This window comes from Vulpes vulpes, chromosome 3 (genome assembly GCF_048418805.1).
Source record: "Vulpes vulpes isolate BD-2025 chromosome 3, VulVul3, whole genome shotgun sequence".
Classification (NCBI taxonomy): Eukaryota; Metazoa; Chordata; class Mammalia; order Carnivora; family Canidae; genus Vulpes; species Vulpes vulpes.
This window is the reverse complement of record NC_132782.1, coordinates 106,114,769-106,127,549: the sequence shown is the minus strand read 5'-3', so window position 1 is coordinate 106,127,549 and position 12,781 is coordinate 106,114,769. Positions and strand designations below refer to the sequence as shown.

The 12,781-nt window shown below is 54.0% G+C and overlaps 1 protein-coding gene and 1 long non-coding RNA gene across 4 annotated transcripts in view; one reads left to right on the top strand and one right to left on the bottom strand.

The window, feature by feature from the left end:
* Nucleotides 1-11,901, bottom strand: part of LITAF (lipopolysaccharide induced TNF factor) — a 61,530-nt gene extending 49,629 nt beyond the window's left edge. Inside the window, exon 1 of the mRNA XM_072753848.1 lies at nucleotides 11,704-11,901. The gene's annotated coding sequence lies outside the window, so the exon portion shown is untranslated. The remainder of the gene's footprint in view (nucleotides 1-11,703) is intronic.
* Nucleotides 5,563-8,642, top strand: LOC112923242 (uncharacterized). 3 transcript variants are annotated; one of them, XR_003235644.2, is made up of 3 exons: nucleotides 5,565-5,897; nucleotides 7,885-8,303; nucleotides 8,403-8,642. It is a non-coding gene; the product is annotated as an uncharacterized lncRNA (long non-coding RNA). The 3 variants fall into 3 exon arrangements; XR_012000643.1 differs by having other exon boundaries at nucleotides 5,571-5,897; nucleotides 7,885-7,997; nucleotides 8,169-8,642; XR_003235643.2 differs by having other exon boundaries at nucleotides 5,563-5,897; nucleotides 7,885-8,642.
* Nucleotides 11,902-12,781: the final 880 nt, after the last annotated feature.

The window sequence follows — 12,781 nt, the reverse complement described above, 5'->3', positions numbered from 1 at the left end:
ACGGGAGAAGATATGTGCTGGCCATATACCCAATAAAGGGTTAACATCCAAAAAGAAAGAATTCATACAACTCAAAAAAAAAAAAAAAAATCCAAACAATCCAATTTTAAAATGGGCAGAGGATCAGAATAGACATTTTTTTTTCCAAAGAAGACAGACAGATGGCCAACAGACACATGAAAAGATGTTCGACATCATTCCTCCTCAGGGGAACACAAATCAAAACCACAATGAGATGTTACCTCACACCTGTGGGAACGGCTAGTATCAAAAAGACAGGAGATAACAGGTGGTGGCAAGAATGTGGGGAAAAGGAAACCCTCGTGCACCGTTGGTGGAATGCACACTGGTGTAGCCGCGCTGGAAGGCAGTACGGAAGCTCCTCAAAACGTTAGAACGAGAGCTACCACCTGATGCGGCAATTCCACTTCTGGGTTTTTACCCCAAGAAAACAAAAACACTAACTTGAAAAGTCATCTGCGCCTGCGTGTTCACCGCCACGTTATTCACAAGAGACAAGACACGGAAACAACCAAAGTGCCCATCAATGGATGGATGGATAAAGATGTTGGACAGGGATCCCTGGGTGGCGCAGCGGTTTAGCGCCTGCCTTTGGCCCAGGGCGCGATCCTGGAGACCCGGGATCGAATCCCACATCGGGCTCCCGGTGCATGGAGCCTGCTTCTCCCTCTGCCTGTGTCTCTGCCTCTCTCTCTCTCTCTCTGTGTGACTATCATAAATAAATAAAAATTAAAAAAAAAAAAGATGTTGGACAGATATACAACCAACTACTATCCAGCCATGACAAAGAATGAAATCTTGCCATTTGTGACAACAAGGCTAGGCCTTGAGGGCATCATGCTAAGTGAGAGAAGCTGGACAGAGAGAGACAAATACCCTATGATTTCACTTACGCATGCAATCTAAAAACATAGGACAAACAAATAAAACCAAGCAAAACTCATAGATACGGAGAACAGATTTAGTGGCTGCTGGCTGGGGGGCTAGGGCAGGGGGTGAGGAGGGCAACAGGGATGAAGGGGATCAAGAGGTACAACTTCTAGGTATAAAATACACAAGTCACAAGAATGTGATCTACAGCACCGTGACTATAGTCAATAATGTGGTGGTGCGTACTTGAAATTTGCTAAGAGAGTAGATCGTGAAAGTTGTCATCAGAAGAAAATAAGGGTTTTGTAGACTGTATGGTGACAGTAATCAGATTTAGTGTGGTGACCATTTCACAACATGTACAAACATCGAATCCATACACTATACCCTGAGGCTAAGGTAACGTGACGCATCAATTATACTTCAATAAAAAATATTAGTAGATTAAATACATAGACATACGAAAAATGAGGAACAATGCTATCATTAGATCAGGGTGCCTCAAACCTTGGCACTGTTGGTATTCGGAGCTGGATCATTCACTGTTGGGGGCCGTCCCGCCCACTGGATGGTGGGCAGCCCTGGCCTCCACCCAGCATATGCCAGTAGCACCCTCACTCCATAGTGATGACTGATGAGGTCCATGGCCAAATGTCCTTGGGTGGTGAGCTTGCACGTGGTTAAGAACATGTGCTCTAGCCTGAGTTCCTTCAAGGCGGGTGGGGGTGGCTTAGGACACCAACCAGGGCCTGGATCCGGGCTGGAACTTGGCGGAGCGAGAATCCCCGGCTGCAGAGATGAGGACGTGCTCACCCCAAGGCCACATCGCCTGTCTCCAGGCTTCCTGCACTCAGAGTGCTTGCCCACGTCAGTCCTCACGGCAGCCCCATGGGGTCAGAATTCGGTCCCCACTTCACAGATCAAGGCACCCGGGTCCAGAGAGGCTGAGCGGGTGGCCCAACCTCACAAAGCAAGCCGGTGACAGGGCAAAGGATGCAAACACAGAGCCATCTCCCTGCTTCTCGGGGAAGCTGAGAACAGAGTGACCACAGTGACCATCCAGCAGGGGATGTCAGCTGGAGCCTGCAGCATAGGTCAGATGTGACTGGGCAGGGGGACCCCAGGCTGGGAAATCCCAGCACGGAAAAGCCCACAGAGAGGCACTAGGACGGTTTTCTTTTCTTTCTTTCTTTCTTTCTTTCTTTCTTTCTTTCTTTCTTTCTTTCTTTTTCTTTTTTTTTTTTTAAGATTTTATTTATTTATTCATGAGAGAGAGACAGAGAGAGAGGCGAAGACCCAGGCAGAGGGAGAAGCAGGCCCCGTGCAGGGAGCCTGACGTAGGACTCGATCCCAGGACTCCAGGATCACGCCCTGGGCCAAAGGCAGGCGCTAAACCACTGAGCCACCCAGGCGTCCCTAGGACAGCTTTCTAATGACAGGGGACTCCCGAGAGAACGGAAAGCCTGGCCACAGATGCTCACAGCACCACTCCTCACCATCATCCACATGGAAGCCACCCCAGTGTCCATCAACAGACAAATGCATAAACAGGAGGTCCATCCACATCGTGGAAGAGCATCCAGGAGTGAACGGAGTAGGGTCTATACACGCTGTGACGTGGATGAGCCTTGAAAACACGGTGCTCATCACTGAGAGCTTTGGAAGTTCTGGCGGGGGGAGCGTCGCTCCCCGTAAACCCTCATCCCCAGACTGGTCCCCCTCCATCTGGGAAGGTCACCCCCTTCCAACAGAGCATGCAGCTTCGGGAGGCACACGCACTGAGGAGTGAGGGAGGAGGGAGCCACCCCACCCCAGCCAGCCGGAGCCGCCGAATCAACCTCGGTGATCGTGAGGTGACAGATGTCACGGCCACATGGCCATCACATCCGGAAACGTGATGCTCAGCAGAAGGAGCCGGACACGGCAGGCCACGTTTTGTTCGATCCTGTGTATGTGAAGTGTCCCGGAGAGGCAGATCCCCGGGGACAGAGAGCAGATGAGCGCTGGCCAGGGGCTGGGGGAGCAGGGCCATCGGCGGTGACAGCTAAGCGGGAAGGGTCTCTTTTCTTTTTTCTTTTTTTTCTTTTTTTTTTTAAGATTTTATTTATTTATTCATGAGAGACACGGAAAAAGAGAGGCAGAGACACTGAGAGAGGGAGAAGCAGGCTCCATGCAGGGAGCCCGATGTGGGACTTGATCCCTGGACTCCAGGATCATGCCCTGGGCCAAAGGCAGGCGCTAAACCACTGAGCCACCCAGGGATCCCATCTTTTTTTTTTTTTTAATATTTTATTTATTCATGAGAGATAGAGAGAGAGAGAGAGAGAGGCAGAGTCATAGGCAGAGGGAGAAGCAGGCTCCATGCAGGGAGCCCAACGTGGGACTCAATCCCGGGACCCCAGGATCATGACCTGGGCCAAAGGCAGACGCTCAACTGCTGAGCCAGCCGGGCACCCCAAGGGTCTCTTTTCCAGAGCGCAAGAGCATGCTAAACTCCGATGGCTGCAGAACTCCAGATACTGAAGCCACTGCTGGAACTGTGCACTTGAAAGGCAGAATCATATGATACGTGAGCAGTGGCTCAAAAAAGCTGTTTTTTAAACCAAAAAAAAAAAAAAAAAATAGACTCAGGTGTGTGGGGCAGTCTCATGGCTGAGGGTTCAGTCTTCCGTGTTGGCTGCAACCCTGCCTCGCTGTGGGACCACGGGCATCTCGCATCCAGAGCCTCAGCTTCCTTATCTGTAAAATGGGTACATCAATGGCCCCCCGTCTGCTACGGTCGAAGGAAGAGAAGATGAAGGAGAAGCTTGAGGCCGGAGCCCACCCTACAAGTGCTTCATAGACATTAGTCACCAGACATCGGACTCTGGATGTGCCTCTTCCTACCCGCTTCTCCCTTGAACTCCAGAAGCCTCGAGAACACCCGTTCCAGGAATGGGGCGATTCCTTGAAATCTGAAAAGACCACGCAGGCTTTCCTGGCTTGGGAAGGGAACAAAAACCTTCACTGTTGTCCAAGCTCTGGATCCTTTAAAAGCACACCAGCCTTCTTTCCCCTGGACCCAGAGGCTCTCATCCATCATTTATCGTCTCAAGATACCAAATGACCTCAGCGATGTGCAAAGGGATCCGACGTGCAAAGGGATCCTCACAGCCACTGCCACTGGGGGCCCTCGAATCCGTGCCCCCATCCCCCATCCCCGCAGCTTTTGGGGAAGGCAAAGAGAAGCTGGCACTGACCCTGCAAAATAATCCAGCCCGGGTGGGATGGGGTGGTGGGGGGACCCCACAATGAAGCGAGTGTGCGAGAAGCCCGTCTGTGTACAATGGCCCCTCAGAAACCTGTCCCCAGGGAAAACAGAGGATCTCTATTGGCACGGCCTAAGAAAGAAATGTCTGTGTTCTTTTAGGACCTGCCCCCACAGGCTCCAGGCCAAGAATGTGCGGCACAGCATCTTATTAAGTTTCTAAAATTATGCCTAGGTTGGGGGGTTGGCCAGGCCGAGGAGCGGGAAAGGATGTGGTGGGCGGGCAGGCAGGCAGGAAATCTTTAATCCAGCTCTTTACGCACGCTGGGCAGCGGGAAGGGAGTGCCCCTCCAGCAGATGTCAGGTCGGCCCAGAGAATCAAAAGCCCTTCTGTGCACGGCCTGGGCACTCAACTGTTTTTAAACACTGCTACAGTGCCTTCCCAGGTTGCCCGAGTTTTCCTTGGATGGAGGGAGTTGGGGGCAACGAGATGGTGTCCTTGGGCGGCCCAGTTAGAGGAGCAAATGAGAGAAAGAAAGCTCCTGGTGGTCAAAATCCAGACATGGGAACAGGGTTGCTATATAGGGTCGTACAGGATGTGCACTGCACGACTGCAAAGTGTCGTATTTTCGAATATGGAGTTGAACTGCGTACAATGCGTACAACACTCAAGGTGGCCCATGATGTCACAGAAGGAGAAACAGCTGGCCATGATGGCCAGGGTCCCACTCTTGGGTGGAGTTAGGAGGATGTGAATTGGTGGCCAGCCTGCGTGTCAGGGACAGAGCAAGACCTCATCACAAATATCAGTTCAGATTGAAAAATACTTTCACGCTCCTCCTCCCACCAAACACACGCAAATAATGAAATCTAAGGGGGAGGGGGAAGAAGGAAAAGCCAAAGGGGTAGGAGTCTCAAAATCAGTGGGCTGTCCTACCTCCTAGATATGGTGACCAGAAAAAAAAAAAAAAAAAAAAAAGACAATAGTCGGTTACATTTGAATGTTGAATAAACAATGAATAACTTTTTTAGCATAAGTATGTCCCAAATATTTCATGGGATATATTTACATTAAAAACTATCTGTTGTCGGGATCCCTGGGTGGCTCAGCAGTTTAGTGCCTGCCTTCCGCCCAGGGCGTGATCCTGGAGACCCCGGATCGAGTCCCACATCGGGCTCCCCACATGGAGCCTGCTTCTCTCTCTGCCTCTCTCTCTTTCTCTCTCGCTCATGAATAAATAAATAAAATATTTTTTAAAAATTATCTGTTATTTATCTGACATTCCAATTTAGCTGGACGTTCTGTTTTTATTTGCTAAATCTAGCAACCCCACCTCCGGAGGACATGCCTCTAAAAACTCTTCACCACCCACCCCTGCCTGGAAATAGCCATTAAGGCAGCTGCTAATTAGAGCATGTCCCCCAAGTGGCTGCCCAGCCGAGCCGTAGGCAGGGTAGAGGAGTGAGGGCTGCCTCTCTCCTTCTCCCAAACACACACACACACACACACACACACACACACACACACACACGTCCTGCCGTGGCCTCCCTCCTCCACCGGGGGGCTCTGAGATCACCCCCGGGCCTGGCTAAAAGGTTTTGCTGAATGCAGGTGCCCAGCCTGGCCACATGCCCCTGGGGAGGATGGAGGAACAGCCGCAGAGCCTGAGGATCTCGCCGCCCACGCCACCGAAACCGGAGGAGTGAATCTTGCACAAACAAGGCTGGCTGGGTCCAGATTTACCATCGAGACTCTCCAGTAAGTCAGATCAGGTGGTTTCCCGGGTCTGTGACACGGTGGCTTCTGGGAGCGCAGTGACCTTGGACTCCGACGTTGTCTCATCGATCTGTAATGGGGCCAGGGTGAGGGGGCGGGTGGCGAGATGCTCAGGCCCAGGCCAGGTCAGTTTTCTGGAAGGCTGGTAGAGAAGGAGGAAGGAAGGTGGGGCGGGGTGGGAGGGTGCTTAGTCTCCTCCCAGGTGGTTTCCATGGGAATGGCTGGCTGACCTCTTGTAGGGCCACCTGTGGCCTGTGCGGACACTGACACGCGCAGAAGAGACGCCCAATGCCAGAGCAGGAAAGGCCTGGATCCCAAGCCCCCGAAGAACCCTGGCTTGGGATGTTCCCAAGGGTGTCCCCACTCCCCTGCCCCAGCTCACAACTGGCCACCGACTTGCTCACCCCTGCTCCCCACTCTTCTGTCTGTTGGAGCCTCTGGGAAGGGTGGGGAGGCCAGGAGGGGCTGAAATGACACGTTAGGGGTGAGTCATCCCTCCATGGGAACGGGTGCACCTAGCTAGACCAAAGGTGATCAGGCACCCCTGGAGCTCCCTGTGGCTCTGGACGATTGTGCGTCCCCTCCCCATCACCCCAGATCCCTGCTCCCTGGAGAGGCACAGGGACACGTGGTCCCTGCAAAAACTGTCCCCTGTGGGGCATAACTCGGAGATGCCCCCTTCCCACAAAGGGGGCCAGCCAATCAGGGTCTTGCCTCTGGGTTCTGTTTCCATCTTTGGATCCCCTGGAGAGAGGAAAGGACGCTCACAGGGGCAGAAAGACCAGAGCTCCTGCATCACCCCAGGCACCCCCACTCTGCAGTGCAGCCAGACGCCAGGTCCCTGGGGCCCCTTTCTCCTAATGATCTGGGTACTGCCCTCACAGCCTGGTTTGTCTGCCTGTTTAGACCTGTCCCACTGCAGAGGCACCCGTGATTCACAGACTGCCAACTCCTGGAGGGTAGGGCCCTTGCTGATTCAGACCGGGCTGCTGCGAGAGCCCCCTCTCCGAGGCAGCCAGCAGTCAGGGAAGGCTTCCAGGAGGAAGCAGCTTGGGTTGGTGGGGGGAAGCCAGGGGTCGATGCAGAGGAGATGGAAGGACACTGAAGGAAGAGGACAATGAGATCCAAGGTGTGGCACATGGGCAGGCTCAGCCGCCAGGTGACCACTGGGCGGTTCAGGCTAGCAGAACTAGGAACACGATGGTAGCTGAACATTAAGAACATTCTGGAATCTGGAACCTGGCCTCAGAGAGCCGGCCTCCGCCCCGCCATGTGCTGCCTCCAGGTGTCTTCACCCTGTGCTCAGGGCCCTTCCAGACCCCGCATCCCTCTTCATCTGGCGGTTCCTCTACACCCTTTATAATAAACTAGAAGAGTGAGAATAGTCCTTTCCTGAGTTCTGGGAGTCCTTCTAGCAAATCACGGGACCAGAGGTAGGGTGGGGGGTCGTGGGAACCCCCCGAGTTTGTAGCCAGCTGGCAGCAGTGTGGGTAGGCTGACAACTGAAGCAGGGGCCGCTGGGGGTCTGAGCCTTAACCCGGGGGCTCTGTACCACTCCTGTGACTGTCGGAATCAAACTGTTGACCACCCAGTGGGTGTTGGAGAATCCGAGCACGTTTGAGGGGTTCCCCTGGGCCTTTGTGGTGTGGGATGGGCTAACCACAAGTTGGCTTTCTTCCCAGCAAGGGACCCAGGTAGTGCCCTTGATCCTGGTGGGTGGAGCATTAGGGAGCTTCTGGTGGGCTGTGGTGAGGGTGGATGAGAGACGATGCAGGCTGAGAGCTTGGCACAGCTCCATGGGGTCTCCTCAGGTGAAAGCCAGCGCCCCGGGGGCCCTTGAACATCCCATGAGGGCCACAGGCGCTTCCCACTGCGTGTGAGAGACGCCAGCTCGGCCAGCGACAGAAACAGAAGACGCCCCGCATAGTGACAACCACAGGCCGCTCCGAGCTACTCTTTCTCTTTCTAGCTTTTGAAGGTGATGCGATCAGAGAGGGAGGTTTCCCTTCTGGAAGGAAATCGGCCGCACGAGTGTGACAACAGGAGGAAGGAATCCTGCATGGCTTCCTGCCAGGCAGACAGGCGATGGGGAGTGGTGGGGACTGCGGCAAATTGGAGAGCCAGGGCCCATCTCGAGGGTGTGGCCGTGGCAGCCCTTTCTGGGACATGTCGACAGCATGTAGGGTGACTCTCCATCTGTGTAGGGTGACTCGCCATCTGTGACTTTCCACCTGAGGTTTTTCTCTTTGGCAGATGGACAGTGCCAGGGGGTTAATACCCCGGATCCAGCCCCAACCAGTGACAGACGGGAGCTGCAGGGCAACAGCCCAGTTCCCCGGCCCCTCCGGTAGCAGGAAGCTGAGGCCTGCTCTGCGCCTTGTCCCAGAGGTGCCCAGCAGTATCCCAGAGACACAGTCGCTGCCCTCTCCTCCCCACCCCTATCATCACCTCTTGGGATCCTCTCCCTAATAAACTACTTGCACCCAGGTCCCGGTGTCAGAGCCTGCTTCAGGGGCCACAGAAACTCGAGTGAGGGCCCAAACGCTGCTAAGCTGCAGCCCCCGCTGGGGTGGAGCGGGGAGGACAAGGTCGGCAGGCCCAGGACTGCAAGACCTTCCCACCTTGTCAAGACAAACCGGTATCCACAGTTCCCTGCGAAACCTCCGGAGCTTTGATGGCCAGCTCCAAAGAAACAACACAAAATAAAAGAGAACAAAACAAAACGCATCTGTGGGCTGGCTCTGGTCCTTGACCTGCTGGTTCAAAGCCGTTGGTGGCAGGCAGGCGGGGAGGGGCGCGGAAAGCCATGCAGTGGGGGGCTTGGCTGGGGGAGGCGCTTCTGGCAACCAGGCCGCAGCCTGAGTGCGCTTGGTGGGCCAGGCCGCAGGGCCTGTTCATGGGGCTCCAGCTGGAAGCATCTGGAGGGGCCCTGGCGTGGCCACCGTGGCTGCAGACACAGAGTAAACAATCAGCTGGAATGCTTTTCCCAACACGCAGACCCTGGAGCCGCCTGCAGCCTCCCTGGACTTGCCGGGTGGGGACAGATCCCAGGACCCCCTCCACCCCGCCCTGCCCCACATCTAAGCTTAGGCCCAGGAAAAACAAACTCAGGGCAGCTGGAGCACCCCCAGGAGGAGGAGGGGGAGGAGGAGGGAGGGAGGAGGAGGAGGAGGGGGAGGAGGAGAGGGAGGAGCAGGGAGAGGAGGAGAGGGAGGAGCAGGGGGAGGAGGAGGGGAGGAGGCAGTCACGAGAGGAGCCACTTGTAGATCTCACACTTGCGAACTTCTTTTTAATCCTGAGCAGATGGAGGAGACCGTCTTTACAGATTTCCATGTCTCCGCACTGCCCCACGGCTGTCCTCTCGCAGGGAAAACACAAAGGGTGTCTCTTGAGATTGTTTTTGCATCATTTCATGCGGTTATTTACAGCCGTGGCTTCTCTGTCGCCTTTTCAGAATTTAAATTAAGAACACGGGGTGTCGAGGGTGCAGACGGCAGTGTGAAGTTTTGCTTCTGCACGTTTATTGTTCCACAACCAGCCAAACCCATCCATGCCTGTTCTCAATGGGTTTAATGCTTTTAGTAGGTTTTAGGTCGGAGCTATATCCACTGGAGGGGAGGAGAAGAGAGATACCTGGGAGCTTGCCTTTCACGGGCCCCCATGAGCCGTGCATTCCATATATGTCGTCAGCTCATTTAATCCTCGTTGTGACCCAAATAGCCATAGAGCATCGTATCATTAAGATGGCTTTTGGTAGCAAGGGATAGTAACTGACACCAAAGGGAATTTATTGGGTTCTGTAAATGGAAAGTCCACAGTAAGGACTTCAGGCATGGCTGGATCGAGGAGTCTAAATGTTGTCATCAGGAATCTCTCTCTCTCTCTCTCTCTCTCCCTCTCTCCCTCTCTATCTCGTGGCTCAGCTCTCCACTCTGACTGCTTCATTCTCATTCTCATTGCAAAGATGATCTCCAGCAGTTCCAGGCCTCCAATCAGCCAAGCAACCCAAAAAAGGTGGAAACAGAGAACCTTTTTCCTAACCCTTTTGGCAAAAGACCTATGAATCTCATTGGTCCAAGCATGGATCATAAACCCATCCTTTGCCCAATCCCTATGGTTAGAATGATAGAGTTCCTGATTGCATGCCCCCACCTGGACCTTGGGAGGGTCGGCCCCACTAAAACAGAGGTGGGGATGGATGGGGAGTGACTATCCCCAAAAGGAGTGCTGCGCACTGGGCATTCAAAAGCTCCAGATGCCTACCACAGCGAGGTTCAGCGAGAACACAGAATCCCACGGCATTAACAGGGCCATCCTGACAGCTGCACAGATTGTGCACTGCACATCTCAGTTGGGGGGGGTTCCCTTTAAATTCACTGTCATTGTCCATAAATATATTTATCATAACAAACTTCCAATAATGACGGTAGGTGTCTTATGATTGACAAACATGGTCACAGTATTTTGTGACTTTTACCATCAAGAGACGCAATCTGTTTCCTCATCCCTCAAATCCCGGCTGGCCCGGGTGACCTGCTGTGACCCGCAGAACACAGCAGAAGTGACCCTGCAAATTTTGAGGTCAGGCCTTAGGAAGCCAAGTTTCCACCCTCACCCTGTTGGAATTCTGCTGGAGACCAGCGAGGAAGGAGATGAGCGGCCTCTGGGAGGAGGAGCCGAGGTCCCCAGCTGCCTGGCTCTGACCGGAGGACCTGGGGGTGGGGGTGTGCAGGGGACAAGGGTGCTGCATCCACTCAATTATGCTGGAAATCAGTTTCCCAGAACCCTCACCCCATGCAGTTCCACAGTGAGGGTTCTAGGAATTTGCCAGAAGAGGAACATGCTCGGGGCTTAGAGGGAGGAAGCAAAGCAGTGGATGAGACTCTATGAAGGTCGGCACGGCCCTGTGCGATGACGGCGCTGGGGACAGAATGAGCCTAGAAGGTGGGGTGAGCCAAGCTGGTGCCAACCCTCGCCCAGAGAACACGGGCACGTCACCCAAGCGCTCAGAGCTTCGCGCAATCCTCGCAGGGGTCCCGTGGGGCAGGAAATGTCCGGCTTCCATCATTCAGATGAGGGAATGGAGGCTCAGGGAGGTTGGGTGACTGTCCCAAGGTCGCACGGCTGGTCTGTGGCAGAGCCAGGGTTCCTACCAAGGGATCGACTCCAGATCCTATGTGCTTAGCCACGTCCCTAAAAGTTCTAGAGATGGAGCTGACTGAGACAAGTTCTAGAATTTAGGACTTGCTCCCAGCTAATGGTATGAATTTGTTTCATAAGACTTGCGAGAATGATCTCATTGCTTAACTGTTCTAAGTCTGACAAAATTGGAATCCGAGCCTCTTTGCCAGGGGGGCAGGGTTTTGCCACTCAGAAGCCCCCACCCACCCACCACGGCCACAGGCCTCTGTTGGACAGCCAGCCTCCACCCCCTATGATGTAGATGCCTCCTCCGGGTGTAGACAGCATCTCTCACCAACATCTTTGCCAAAACTCCCTTCTTCCCAGCCTCACCCCAGGCGCCGGGGGCCAAGTTATACACATGACCAAGGCTGGCCATAGTGACGGCTCCAGTAATGGGCATGGGACCCACGCAGAGCCAGTGAGACTCAACCCCGAGAGTGTTGCTAGAATTTTTGAAGAGGAAATCTCTATCAGGCTGGTGGGATAGAAGCCTGGGGCTGAGGGGCACCATCTTTGCCAGCAGGTGGAGAGAGCCCACCTGAGAATGAAGGCAACACACAGGGAAGCAGGGCCTAGAGATGGAGACAGCACCGGACGACCCTACCTGAGCCCCTGGATTCAGCCGTGCCTGAAGCTGTTCCGTCCCCAACTCTTCAGCGACACCAAACAATAGGTTCTGTTTGGCATAAACTAATCTCAGTGGGATTCGGTTCTTTGCAGCTGGATGAGTCCTGACTAAGGTACTGGGCTTTGGACTAATGTCCCAAGGCCTGTTGATTCTCCCCCGGCCGAAGGCAAACACAGACCTTCAAACACAAAAACAGAGTTGCTCTTTGAAGCAGATTGGAGGGAGGGGGGAAATACCGCTCATTCTTTGGTGATGAATCAACAGCCAAATTAAGAACTAGTTCATTTCTCAAGCAGGTTATTCCGCCTCACAACAATTACTCATCCGGGCCCCAACCAGCCCGACAGTTGGTGTGGCCCTAGAGAACCTGCTACACTCGGAGCAACCCCAGATTTCCCATGTTCCTATGAAAAGAATGTCTGTGCCATCGCTCCTTTCTCCTCCAGCTCGGAATTCTGGGAACGGACTGGGTTTTCTAAAGCTCCAAGAAAACATTTTATGGGATGTGCCGCCACATCAGCACCCAACAAATGCTTGCGATGCTTTGGGGAGGGAGCAGCAAGTGTCCAAAGAAGCTGGTCTTGCCTGTCCTCACCGAGTGGTGGGCAAGCACAGGGCCTTGGAAGCAAGGGGGTAGGGGTGGGGGGAGGAGGTCAGCAGGGCGGCAGATGAGAAATGGCTTCGAAGGCCAAGCCAAGGAAGTGAGAGATCTTTCTGGAAGGACGGGGACCATATGGGAAGATTCTAGACTGGGGAAATCAGACATGATCTCATCTTTAGGTTTGGTCCCCTAGAAACGGAGCCTGAGATGGGGATTTGGGTGCACGTGGCTTTTTGAGGGGGAGGTTCTCAGGAAGAGGGGAATGTCATTCCCTTTGGGCTGCAGATGGGGGAACGGGGAAGGGGTGGGAGAGGCAGCTGTTGGCCGCCTCTGCTCACAGCAGCTGGCACGCTGCAGTCTGGTAAACAGGATCTGGGCAGCTCCAGCTCCCTCCTTCTTCTTTGGGACCACATACCTGCTTGCAGGGAAGGGACTCCTCAGTCGGCTGCAGCT